At 36.0% G+C, this 13,691-nt stretch overlaps 1 protein-coding gene and 1 pseudogene across 6 annotated transcripts in view; both read right to left on the bottom strand.

Annotated features, from left to right (window-relative positions):
- MBD5 (methyl-CpG binding domain protein 5) overlaps nt 1-13,691 on the bottom strand; it is a 449,013-nt gene that overhangs the window by 142,342 nt on the left and 292,980 nt on the right. For 5 of the 6 annotated variants that reach the window (XM_045479727.1, XM_045479733.1, XM_045479728.1 and 2 more), the window contains one exon: nt 1,257-1,378. The gene's annotated coding sequence lies outside the window, so the exon portion shown is untranslated. Of the gene's footprint in view, nt 1-1,256; nt 1,379-2,158; nt 2,749-13,691 lie in introns of those variants that run through there. The other variant, XM_045479730.1, reaches the window with a different exon arrangement.
- On the bottom strand, nt 9,095-10,276 carry LOC123598909 (annotated as a pseudogene).

Here is a 13,691-nt window from a genome sequence, read left to right as displayed (position 1 = left end):
AAATTAGAATGCCACATACTTTTCTCATTTCAGATTTGTTTAAATTGAATACCAATGGCATTGGTTAATACCAATGGCAAAATTACGGAGAAAGTGGCACTCTGATGCACTGTTGGTGGAAATGCAAATTGGTAGAGCCTTTCCATATATTTCCCCTTTGATCTCCCAATTCCATTTAAAAGAATATACCATAAGCTAGCATTTTCCAAAGTGTTCAGTGGGATGTTGATATGTTCTGATGTTATTTTGTGTGTGTGTATGTAAAAGTCTAAATTTAATTTTAAATGTAAATATATACAATGGCATTCAAAAACTTTTCTTTCCCTTTTTTTAAATAAAATTTATTTTTATTTTTCAGAGAAGTTTTAGGCTCACAGCAAAACTGAGTGTTAAGTATAGCAATTTCCCATATTGTCCCCTGCCCCCATACACCACAGTTTCTCCATCCTGTAGACAGATGTTATTTTAAGAAAACATTCTATAGTCAAATAAGTTTGATTTCTCAGACCTTTGTTACTACTATACATAGGTATTCTCCAGGTTGGTGAACAGTGGTTCTTTATGTTATAGGCCATGGAATCCTCTTATCAGAGAGCATGCTTAGGAACTAAGAGTCTGCAACCCTTACTTTTTTGGAAACTGTCCTAAAAAATCACTGGACACAAATGCAAACATTATGTACAAGAATGTTCACTGAAGTCATATTTAACACAGGAAAAAACCTGGAAAGATTCCATATACTCAATAATTAGAAAGTGGTTACATAATTTATGTTATGTTCTTAAACTGGAATATTATATAACCATTAATAATGGAAATGCAGATGATATTTACTGACATTACACATAAGGCAATAAGTTGCTAAGTAAAGAAGCAATCTAGCCAAAGAACATTTATATCCTATTGTTACCAATCCTAATCATAATATTATATAGATACATATATTATACATTGTATACAAATATATCAATGAATTCAGAAAGACATACAACAAAATATAAAGAGTAGTTATCACAAGGTGATAGATTACTATACTTTTCTGTTTGTCTTATCTTTTTTTCTTAATGAACATCTATTAATTTTATAATAGAAATATTTTTTAAAGGCAATGTGTTTATACGTCTTAACTGTTTGGAGACATCTGGCATTTTATTCTTTAGGTGTCAGATGCTTTTCATATTTAACAAAAGTTAAGTTCACAGTCAAGAAAACTATAATTATATAAAGAATTCATACAGAAAAAACACAATTCCTACCTTCTGGAGAGAAACTGATAAAAACATAACAAGTGCTGTGAGAGCCAGCAGCGTAATGGAGGCAGTAAATCTCTAGATGCTCTATGCCTTTATGAGTCCCTATAAGGGAGTACCTCTTCTCTCTGTAACACAAATAGCATAAACACACAAATTTATTTAAAGGAGCAGCTGAATGAAAATCATCCTTAAGTATAGCTTGGAGCTATACAGGCTGCCTGTTTCCAGGTGTGATCTCACAGGTAAACAGTTAGAAATATTACCACTTAGTCTCTTTATGACCTTGGAAAAGTTACTTATCTTCTCCAAGCCTCAGTTTCCTCATCTGTAAATGGGGATAAGGATATAACCAACTATAAAGATTAATATTCATAAAGTATTCATAACAGTGCCAGATACTGTTGCTACATACGTGGTTTCTACAAATAAATACCTGAGTGGGATTGATTGTATTAATAGAGACCTTCCACAGAGCACATTACTATTAGTGATATTTTACTTCTGTTAACATCTCAAGTAATTCTCATCTCAATCCTGTAAAGTATTGTTATTGTTATTATTACAAGCTAGCCCTCAGCTTGTATACCAGAAACTTGATTTTATCAACTCCCTAAACTGATACAAACAAACTCACAAACAACTGATCAATTTAAAAGAGAACCCCTTCCCTCTCCACCCCCTCCCCAAATGATATCCATTGAATAAAATACTATGTACTAATATCTGGTCTATGTAAGTACTGAACCACTTAGACATTATCTGATTAGTATAAAATTAAAGCAAGGAGAATTAAAAACTCATATTGGACCTTTCATTAAGCCATAGTTGTATGATATGCTTTTCTATAGTGTTACTATAGAAACATTGGTAGGAAAACCAATTTCCTCGTATTCTTGGTATGATACCTTGAGAAGGCACGGCATCACCAATGAAGTATTCTTGCCAAGAATATTCAATATGAATCTAATAATAAAAGAAATTTTTAGAAAAAAATCTAAATTAAAGGACATGTTGCAAACATTGGCCCAGACTTAAAAAATATCAGTGACATGACACAAAGAGGCTGGGAATTTTTTTTAGATTAAAAGAGATTAAGTGGATATGACAAGTGAATAAAATGCATGATCCTTAATTGGATCTTGGATTGGAGAAAAAAAGACAGCTATAATTACTGGACAACTGGGAAATCTAAACTGCAGACTTCAAAAATCTCTATCGGTTAATAAATTTAAAATTAACTTAGGTGGTTTGTACCTGCAGATAAAATTATTCATTAATTCATTTATATTCATCACAATGTGTTAAATACCTATTCAGTGTGATAGGCCTGAAGATGACAAAAATTCCTGCAAGTAACAAACCTAAAATACAGATATGGTTTAGCCAAAGAGGTCAGGTGAACTCAGTCTGGCAAGTTAGCAAATGAAGGTATGTAGCTAAACTACTTATCTGTTATATTTGAGACTCTGACCATCTTCCTACTGAAGTATTCTTCTTTCTAACGGAGGGGAAAATTTCAAAATGTTAGAGCAGGTCACTGCTGCTTCATGCTGCCTTTAGTAAGGTTCCACAAGAAAGAGAGGCACATCAGGAAGCAGAGAAGGGAAAAAAAAGATAGCTTTGCCAAAAGAGCTACTTTCTGTCTGTGGCTGAGAATCAGATCATCTGAAGTCTGGCAGGTTGAAAAAGCCAAATTATAAATGTTTTATGATCAACTTTTACTTATTTTTGAATAGGCTATTTTCATGATGTAGAATTTGAAAGGTACAAAGAGGCAGTGAAAATTTCTCTTCCACTCTTGTCCCCAAGACAAGACTGTTTTCCCTCCTCAGAGGCAACCTCTGTTAACAGATTCATGTATTCCTCCAGAAAAGTTTAATGCATTGCGAATCTACCGTTGTATTTACAGAAGCAGAGCAGGTTATACACTCTTCTACAGCTTGCTTTCTTCATAGTATGTTTTGTCAATTGATCATCTCGGTACCTATAGAGTTACTTTTATTTTATTTTATTTTTTAAATTTTTTAACATTTATTTATTTTTGAAAGAAAGAGAGCATGAGTGGGGGAGGGGCACAGAGAGAGGGAGAGACAGAATCTGAAGCAGGCTCCAGGCTCTGAGCTGTGAGCGCAGAGCCTGACGCGGGGTTCAAGCCCACGGACCGCGAGATCATGACCTGAGGTGAAGTCAGACGCTTAACCGACTGAGCCACCCAGGCGCCCCGCAGATTTTTCTTAAGCAAAGGAAATAAGATACTGGCCACCAGGAGGAAAGGAGCATTGAGATGTCTAAGTGTAGAGTACTGAAGATAATAACTAAGGAATGTATCTGGGAGGATTTTCTTGAAGACTTCTTTGGATTCTAAGCATGCCAGTGTATTGTGGCAGAGCATCTGAAAAGTTATTGAAGCCTCTGCCATGAGAGGGGTGCAAAAGTGGCTAACACTGAGTTGGCAGACATAAAGGAGACTGAGGTTTGAAGAAACAGGGCAAAGAGTACAGGGTCCTTACAACTGGAGACTGTGGCAAGAATTATGGCAGTAGATCCCGTATATGAAGTCCAGAGGCCAAGCAAGAGGAATTATGTTTTGGTGGATGCTGGTACATGGTGCCGAAATGTCAAGGGTCAAGCAATAACTCAGAGGAGACAAGCAAGCAGAGAGAGGGGTATGGAAACCCACACTCATCCATTGATGACAGGATGGTATGAGCCTCCCTGGAACCTGGAGAAGTAGAAGGGAAGGAGAAAATCCTTCTAAACTAAGGGTAAAAATCTTGGTTTAAAGCCTAAATTGATTCAATTTTACTTCAGAAGTAACCAACCAACTACCAATTGGTAAGATTAATTCTTCCTTTATCTGTGGAAATGTTCATGGGGACAGTGACATACATGTATTAAGTATAACACATTGTTTGGCCCATGGTTGGTGGACTTAATTTCTCTAAAGTTAAAACTATGTTGCCCAGATTTTGATTTGGAAAATTTGACCATCTTTTTAAAATTTTTTTATTTTTTTAATGTTTATTATTTTTGAGAGAGAGAGACAGCAAGCGGGGAAGGAGCAGAGAGAGAGAGAGGGAGACAGAATCTGAAGCAGGCTCTAGGCTCTGAGCTGTCAGTACAGAGCCCGATGTGGGGCTCGAACCCACGAACCACGAGATTATGACATAAACTGAAGTTGAACGCGTAACCAACTGAGCCACCCAGGCACCCCTGGAAAATTTGATCATCGTGTCATATGTCATTAATATACAAGATTGAGCTCTGTAAAATACGGCTCCTAGATACTGTTATCAGGCTGATGGAGTAATAAACATCCCCATATGCCATGAAGGAAGCAGGTGTCTGTCATAATAAAAGCATTTAAATATAAGATACAAACATAAACAGCACTCCTCTCAAATATACCCTAAGACTGAGGATAAGGATTAGATATAGTTATTTTCCATTTCCCTCAAATAGATATTATCTTTTTTAAAAAAGGTATTTATCTTAAATCTAACAAATGTTAAAAAGAAACTACTTGGTGGATAATAAAAACAATATTGATTTCTGATTAAAGAGGTAGATTGAACATACACATTTAACTACATTCCTTTTTAAAACTATACTAAAATACAATTTAGTATTAAAATTTTTATTAAAAAGCATAAATGAATGAAGAAAAGGAGAGTGAGAGATGAATTACAGTAACAAAAATTTGGAAGCTAGACGACAGAAGGATGGTAGCTGACTGACAGCTGATTCAAACAAGCAATTCATTTTAGGTAGTAGGTAAAGGCAGGAAGCAATTTCATTTGTACTACAGTTTCCACAAAAACTTGGGAACTGGTGGCACCCAAACTTGTGGAAATGAGTTAAGTAATAGCAAACCTAGTTAGAAATCTATTTAAGAATTAGTCTTTTGCATTGTCTCTCTACCATTCACAACTGAACAAGTACGCCTCCCTCTCTCACCCTGGAAGAAGAGTAAATATTTACTCTTTGAAGTGTGTAAAACAGAAGATTCCCAAAACTGGGAAATTTTGAAGAATTCTGGAGGGTAGAGTACTGTATTTAAAACAGAATTGAATTAAATTTTATATGATAAATATTAAGACTCCCAAGTCCTCTTCTACTAGGTTTGCAGAATGCTAGTACCCCATCATAAAACTGGAGAGTGGAAGAGTCTCCTTTGGTGAATATAACTGGAATTTAAAAAAATGGTGCTCAATGAAATGATATTGGAGGTTCCTGAACAAATAAGCATATTTAGGGAATCCATAGTCATTAAGCTCCAGTTATGTGTTATCCTGGCATCTCCCTTTCTTACTATCTGAAATATGAACTGGGACAGCCAATGACCGCTAGACATCTGGGGAAAGCTCCTAACATGAAAGATGGAGACTAAAACCAAACCAAACCAAAACCAAAGCCAAAACAAACAGAAAATAGAAAAAGGAAAGAGAATTAAAAAAACAAAACCCTATGTTTAAAGAGATAAGAGAAGAACTGCATCCATGAAACAAAAACACACTGCTTTATTTATTTTTTAAGTTTATTTATTTATTTTGAGAGAGAGTGAGTGAGAGAGACAGCAGGGCAGGGCGGAAGGAGGAGAGAGAGAGAATTCTAAGTAGGCTCCTCACTCTCAGCACAGAGTTCGATGTAGGGCTTGAACCCATGAATCGTGAGGTCATGACCTGGGCTGACACTGAAAGCCAGGCACTTAACTGGTTGAGCCACCCAGGTGCCCCCAAAACACATTGTTTTAAAAAAAGAAAAGAAAAAAAATCCTGGAAACAAGAAACTACTGCTGGGAAACAAAATCATGATAGAAATGGAAGCCTCAACAGAAAGGTTGGAAAATCTCCCAGGAAGTAAAGAGATTAAGAGAAAGAACATAGGAGAGAAAGGATATGAAGATTAGGAGAGCAGTCTAGGATGTTCAACATTCAACGAACAGAAAAAGAGAAAAGAAAATTGAGAAAAAAATTATCAAAGAAATAACTTATGAAAAATTTCCTAAATTAAAGAGCATAAATTTCTACTTTAAAGGGGGTCACTGAGTGCCTGAATGAAAACAGATCTCCAACAGATCACATCATAACAAAATTTTAGAACTCTGTGACAAACAGAAAATTATAAAAGCTCCCGGAAAGGAAAAATATATAAAACAGAAAGTAGAATGTCTCTCAACTTTTCAACACTGAAACTAAAAGACAATAGAGATAGACCATAAAAATTCTGAGAAAATAAATTCCAAACCAGAATTCTGTATTTAGCTAAATATCAATCAAATATCAGTAAAGCAGAAAGACATATTCAGACAGGCAAGACCAAAACTATTGGTAGATGTGTTTCTTCAAAATGGGAGAGTAAATGAAGAAGGAAAAGACATTAAAAACAAGAGTTTCAACTCAAAACAGGGACACAAGAAGTCCAAAGGTGATAGTGAAAAGTAATCCATACCATACGGGACAGAGGTTGCTGTTGAATCAGAAACAAGTACATAAGACCAAGCAAAAGAAAAATGAGACAATCATTAATTTTAGGGAAAGCAGACAATTGGAAACATGATGTGGTTCGGCCATGAATTAAGTTTACAAAGATATAAATGTGTTTAATGAAATCTTAAACATCAAAATCATGATATAATTGTATTGAGAAGATGAAGTATTTGTGGTGATGGGGTGGGGATATAAAAACTTTAACTTTACTGTTAAAGTAAAGTTTTACTTTACTTTACTTTACTTTACTTTTAACTTTACTGTTTCCATACTGGGAAATTAATAGATTATATGCAAAGCTGAAAAAAATCAAGAAGTAAAAATATAATCATATTATTTATGTATTTATTTTTATTTTTTTGAATGCTTATGACAGCTTTATCATAAATAGCTCCAAACTGGGAACTACTTAAATGTCTATCAATTGGGAAACAGATACACAAATTATAGTGCATCTATACAATGAAATACTACTCAGCAATAAAAAGGAATAATACATGCAACAGAAGAATCTCAAAAGCATTACATGAAGTGAAAGAAGCCAGACACAAACCCTACATATTGCATTATACCATTTCATGACAATCTGGAAAAGACAAAATACAGAGACAGGAATCAAATGAGTGTTTGCTACAGGCTGTAGTAAAGGTGGTGGTGGGGGGAGACAGATTATAAAGACACACGAGAACTTGCTGGGGTGATAGAAATGTCCTATAGCCCAATTGTGATGGTTACATTATGTTATACATCTGCCAAAACTCAACACATTATACATTTTAAAATGGTGAATTTTATTGTATGTAAATTATTCCTCAATAAACCTGAATTCATAGGCCATAAAAGGTATTGTAGCTTTCTCCTACTTCTCTCTTGGATCACTCACTCTAAGGGAAGCCAGGTATTGTTGAGGACACTCACCACCCTTATGGAGAGGCCCACATGATAAAGAACTGAAACCTCTTGCTAACATGTGAATGAGACACCTTGGAATCTGATCCTCGAGCCCCAAACCTTGAATTAACTGGGGCTGCTGCCCTGGCCGACATCTTGCCTGCAACCTCAATAGAAGTCCTGAGGCAAAACCAACTAGCTAACCCAGTCCCAAATCCTTGACCCAAAGAAACTGTGGGATAATAAATATTTGTTGTTTTAAGCCACTAAACCTGGGGTAATAGTTGTTACACAATTATAGATAGCTAATATACTGTGAGATGGGGGAATAATCTCAGGTGAAGTTGGTGAAGTGGGTAGAGAGCAGAGATCTTGTAGACTTATAGGCATTGTGAGTACTTCAGATTTGAGTCTTAGTTCAATGGTAAGGCATTGGTAGTTCTATTCAGAATAACAATCACAATTTCACTTTAAGTGTCACTCTACTATGGAGTGGTCAAGAATGGAGGCAGACAGACCAGTTAGGAGGCCATTGCAGTAGTCTATGTGAGATGATGGTGGCTTAGACTAGGGTGGTGACAGTGGAGATAGATGCGTAGAGTCGAGGAAGTAGAGAGGAATCAAAGATGAGTCTAGGGTCTTTTGGTTTGACCAGATGAAATGAGAATAACTATAAAAGGAATATACTGGGAGAAGTGAGGGATGAAAGCCAGTCCCGAAGGAGTGTATAAGCATGATGTATTTGTTGCAAATTGCAAAAGGGTCAGTATGGTTGGAGTTTATGGTGACTAAATGGGAGGAGAGAGTGATGAGAAAGGAAGCTGAGAAAACAGGCATGGAAGAAAGATCCTATTTACCACCATAAAGTATCTGGACTTTATGCAGCTAGCCACTGGAAGCCACTCAAAAAAAATTTTTTTTAATGTTTATTTATTTTTGAGACAGAGACAGAGTGTGAGCAGGGGAGGGGCAGAGAGAGAGAGAGAGAGAGAGAGAAAGAGAGAGAGAGGGAGGGAGACACAGAATCCGAAGCAGGCTCCAGGCTCTGAGCCGTCAGCACAGAGCCTGACATGGGGCTTGAAGTCATGAACCATGAGATCATGACCTGAGCCCAAGTTGGATGCTTAGCCGACTGAGCCACCCAGGCACCCTGCCACTCAAAGATTTTAAGTAGGAGAGTGACTGATCAAATTCACATTTTAGAAAGGTAACTAGCAGCAGCAATAAAGAGTTTGGCTTGAAGATGGGAGACATTGGAAAGTAGGAGATATTTTAAATAACTTTCTTATTTTAAGGAAGCAGCAAAGTATAGTAGGAAGAACAAATGGCTTTGGAAGCAGACCCAAATTCAAATCTTTTTAATATTTAAGTTTATTTATTTTGTGTGTGTGTGTGTGTGTGTGAGAGAGAGAGAGAGAGAGAGAGAGAGAATCTCAAGCAGGCTGTGTGATGTCAGCACAGAGCCCAGTTCAGGGTTTGATCTCACAAACAATGAAATCATGAAATCAGCTGAAACCAAGAGTCAGACACGTAACCAAATGAGCCACATAGGCACTCCCCCAAATTAAAATCTTGACATAGCAAATTTCCATCTATTACAAGTTGAATCGTGTCTCCCCTCCATCTCCAATTCATATGTTGAAGTCCTAACCCTAGTAACTCAGATGTGACCTCATTTGGAAATAGTCATTGCAGTTGTAATTAGTTAAGATAAGGTCATAGTGGAGTAGGATAAGCCCCTAATCCAACAACCGGTATCCTTATAGAAAGAAAAAATTTGGTCATAGACATGCATGCAGAGATAATGCCATTTGAACATGAAGGCACAGATCTACAGGTCAAGGAATGCTAAAGATTACCAACAAATCACTGGAAGCTAAGGGAGAGGCATGGAACAGATTCTTTCTCACAGTCTTCAGTTATACCCCAGTAACCAACTCTGTTGACACGTTGATCTTGGACTTTCAGCCTTCAGAACTGGCATAACCAATGATGAGGCTCCCAAACACAGTCCCAATTCCAGCCCCAGAACCAGCCACCCCAACTGTGGCAGCCCCAGCCCCAATGAACTTGGCTGCTGTGTTGATGTCCTTTGAAACAGCGCTGGTTTGGAAACTGCGGCTAGGAATAAGTGAGGTCAGGGGACGTAGGGCTGCCCAGCTGCTGAGGCTCTCATCTGTCAGTGACTCTGGTGGTTTTAGTGCCACTGCAGACAGTGATCGGCTCGACAAGCTGAGAGGTGCTCCTGACCAAGAAGGGGGCAGAGACGAACTTTGCACAGGCGTACATTTTCAGGGGATGAGGGACTGTGGCAGGAGAGTTGCTCCCAGTGCAGAGAAGACAGAGACTAATCATATTATTTAGAATGTTCTTTTTCATAAATATAAAAAGAAACAGCTAAAAATAAACTGAAAATGACTGCTTCTGGGAATCAGAAAATTGGTGGAAGGAATTGCAGAGCAGGGGACTGCCTCTGTTTTGTTTTTGTTTTTGTTTTTTTTTAAGTTTCATAGGACTCCGTGACTTTTTAAACTATGTCCATGTGTAATTTTTATAAATACAAAACAAAACAAAAAATAGAATAAGATTACCATTAACAATGATCTGTGGAACTTAATAGGTGTTTATAAATTCTTTTTTTTTCAAAGTATTTATTTTTTTTGAGAGAGGGGAGGGGCAGAGAGAGAGAGAGAGAGAATTCCAAGCAGGCTTCGCACTGTCAGTGCAGAGTCCAACACAGGGCTCGATCTCTTGGATTGTGAGATCACGACCTGAGCCATAATCAAGACTCAGATGTTTAGCTTTCTGAGCCACCCAGGAGCCCCAGGCGTTTATAAATTCTTAAGTGTCATTGCATATGAATTGTTGTATTATACAATCGTATAGGGCAAGTTTTTAGAAAAAAAGTGTTGCACCAGACAAACACCTGCTATGGCAGCCAGCAAGTAGTTGGCAGGTATTTAAACATTGCTACTTTAATTGGTAACAATGAAAAACAAAAACAGCCACTGTTTTTGTAGAGGCTTCTAGACTTTAGAGGTTCTACCTCTTTTTAGTATATAATCTTGGACCTCTTTTTGCTTATGATTCTTTATCTGTAAAACCCTTATTTCACAGTAATGTTGTGATTGTAATTGATACAGGAACAGTCTTTAGCACACTGCCTGAGACATAATAAATGGTTAATAAATAATTGCTATTTTAATTGTAATTCCAAATTCTAAATTCTTTATTGTCAGAATCATATCCACTGTACTTCCTTCCACGCCCTTCCATAGAACTTGGAGCAATTTATTCCCCATAAACATCTTGTTCAACCACCCCACAGAGGTCAGACTCGATTGTTACCTTAAAATTAATCATGACTGGTATACTTTGAAACATAACTAGAAATAAATGTCATACTTGGAATCACGTCTCTCCCTTTTTTTAAATCCATTACTGCTTTATTTTATTTATTTATTTTATAAAAATAAATGGCATCCAGGAACAGGGTTTGTAACCAGAAGACCTAAGTTTGGGTAGGTCATTTAACCTTTCAGAGTATTCATTTTCTCATCTGTAAAGTGGAGATGATAATACCTGCTGGAATGGACATTTGATGTTTGCCTCCCTACCACGCTTTCCTGCTACTTCTGGTAACTGTATACTGATTTTCCTTTGGACAACTTATCCACTTCCCAGCTCTAGGGGAGGGTCTTACTGCCAAAGTAACTCAGCATATTACCCTATCCCACTGTCCACAGTTACGTGTTCAAGGATGAGCACTTAACCAAATCAGGACCAGTGACACTAAAAACTGCCAGTGTCATCAAGTGTGGAGCTGACAGTGGAGCCAGTTCAGCTCCAAATTAGCCTATCTGAAGACCATTCTATGCTATGAACCAAAATATCCTTTTTTAGTCTAAGCCAGTGTGTGTGTCTGTGCTGTAGGAAGGGTAGGGAGGGGTAGGAGAGGTAGGGCAGAGAGGGAGAATGTTCTTCACTAAAACCAAATGAATCTTAACTCCTATCTACCTTATAACCATTATCTCCACTACTTCTAAGATCAACTGAGACAATAAATGAATTAAAAATTTGGTAAACATAAAGCAATATGCAAATGTTGTTACTATTATAATTGTTAATAACAAAGCCCAACTCCTTCAAAAAGCGAACTATATCTTGCAATGGTCTTGCAAAAGATTTTCACAAAAACCAAATTAGCCTATTTAAAATCTGGACATGTTAGATATTATTTGTGAATATATGTTTTGTATAAAAACATATGAATATGCAGTTGTTCAAATCACTGTAGGTCATGCATGTGACAGCAGCTCAGGTGGCATCCTTACTCATCAAACTTAAAATGTTAGGCTAGTATCCCCCAATCTCTATTTTACCCTTTGATATTTATGGTTGTATGCTCCATAAACCTGTTTGAATCTTTTAGAAACTATGTATTTTGTACTAGTTACTTACAAGTGAATTTTATCAGACAATTAATTAGTCAAGTCTGGAGTATTTTACAATTTTTTTTCATATTTATAGATATGATGCTAATTAAAGGGAAACTGAAAAATGGTAACTGCTTCCTATAAAAGCTGACTTTATAAACTGTAAAATAAAATACTTTGAAGTCAGAGGAAAAAATTGGAAGTAAATGGATATTTCAAATGAGTTCAAAGGCTTTGAAAAGGTATTTGTTTGCTTAAATAGATTTATCTCTTCATGTCTATAGGATTAATTTGACTGGCAATTCTTTTCTTTCTGGCTAAAGCAATAGTAAATTGTAACTCAATTCCTATTTCATTTCTCAGAAACTGAGTAAGTGCAGCTGAAATAAATGCTGTTGTAAAGTATTTGCTCCATCCGACATGTCCATGGTCTTATTTCCAGATTAGGCTCCTTCAGGTAAAGGATCAGCTAATCAGGTAATGAGGATGATTTTTGGTCTCACCTTTCATTATCACTACCTGATGAAAAGAATGAATATAATGATTTCATGAAATGTTTCATGAATGTAAACATTTTCTTATGATGAAAAGTATCTTAAAAAAATGAAAAACTGAGCTATAATCACATTTTTTACAGAAATAAAATGATGAAAAAAGAATGATATTCTCTAGTTGAAAATAAGTTATGATATCAGTTTTGCAGGTAAAAGTTTCATAACAATTAAAAATAGTATTAGATTGACTATGAGTCAGAAAACAATAAAATGCTTCAATTCCAGTTTTCTTCCTAATAAATTCCAGTAACTCTTCTTAATAAACCAGAGTTACTAACTGGGCCTAAGAAGAGTCTGGTATTTTAATATGTATACTTTAAATCAGTTTTGTCTTTCAAAATGGTTATTTTGGGAAGTTATAAACCAACCCCAGAAATGCTGGAATTGTTCGAAGTATTTTTGGAATTTATATTTTGTTAATTGCCTTTACAATTAGCTTTTGCACCACACAAGATCTCTTGTTGTTTTTGATCCAAAAAAGGCATACATAACTTTTGACCCACTAAACTTAGTTTGAGATGACATTTAGTTGGTTTCAGAATTCAGATGAAATTAGTGTGTAGATTCAAAATAGTGTGTCACAGAACAAAAGCAATTCCATAAATATTTTGTGCAAAGGCAGTGCTTATGGAATGAGTCTACAGTGTAAGTCTACAATAAGTCTCTCAAAAGTTCTACTGAGAAAGAGTCAAATAATAATCCAGATTTAAAAATTTTGTGTTTGTCACTTTCCCTACAATTAACATCTTAAATTAGGAATCAAATAGCAGTCTGAATATGCAGACATAATATATTAAGTTGTAGACTGTGCAATTGAGTTTTTCTAAAATCAGTAACTCCTGGAAATTAATTCAATTTAACAAGCATTTATTGAGTATATTCTACATACCTATAGTAGTGCTAGGTACAATAGGAAATAAATAAATAATACAAAGCCAGGTCCTCGAGGCACTTATAAGCTAACAGAAGAGGAAGTTATATTCAATAACCACTAAAACATTCTACTTCACTTCATTCTAGATTGGACTATTCTAAATGAAGTTATAATCTTAATTGTATAAGTTAATT

The sequence above is a fragment of the Leopardus geoffroyi genome, chromosome C1, assembly GCF_018350155.1.
Source record: "Leopardus geoffroyi isolate Oge1 chromosome C1, O.geoffroyi_Oge1_pat1.0, whole genome shotgun sequence".
Lineage (NCBI taxonomy): Eukaryota > Metazoa > Chordata > Mammalia > Carnivora > Felidae > Leopardus > Leopardus geoffroyi.
This window is presented reverse-complemented; position numbering and strand designations above follow the sequence as displayed.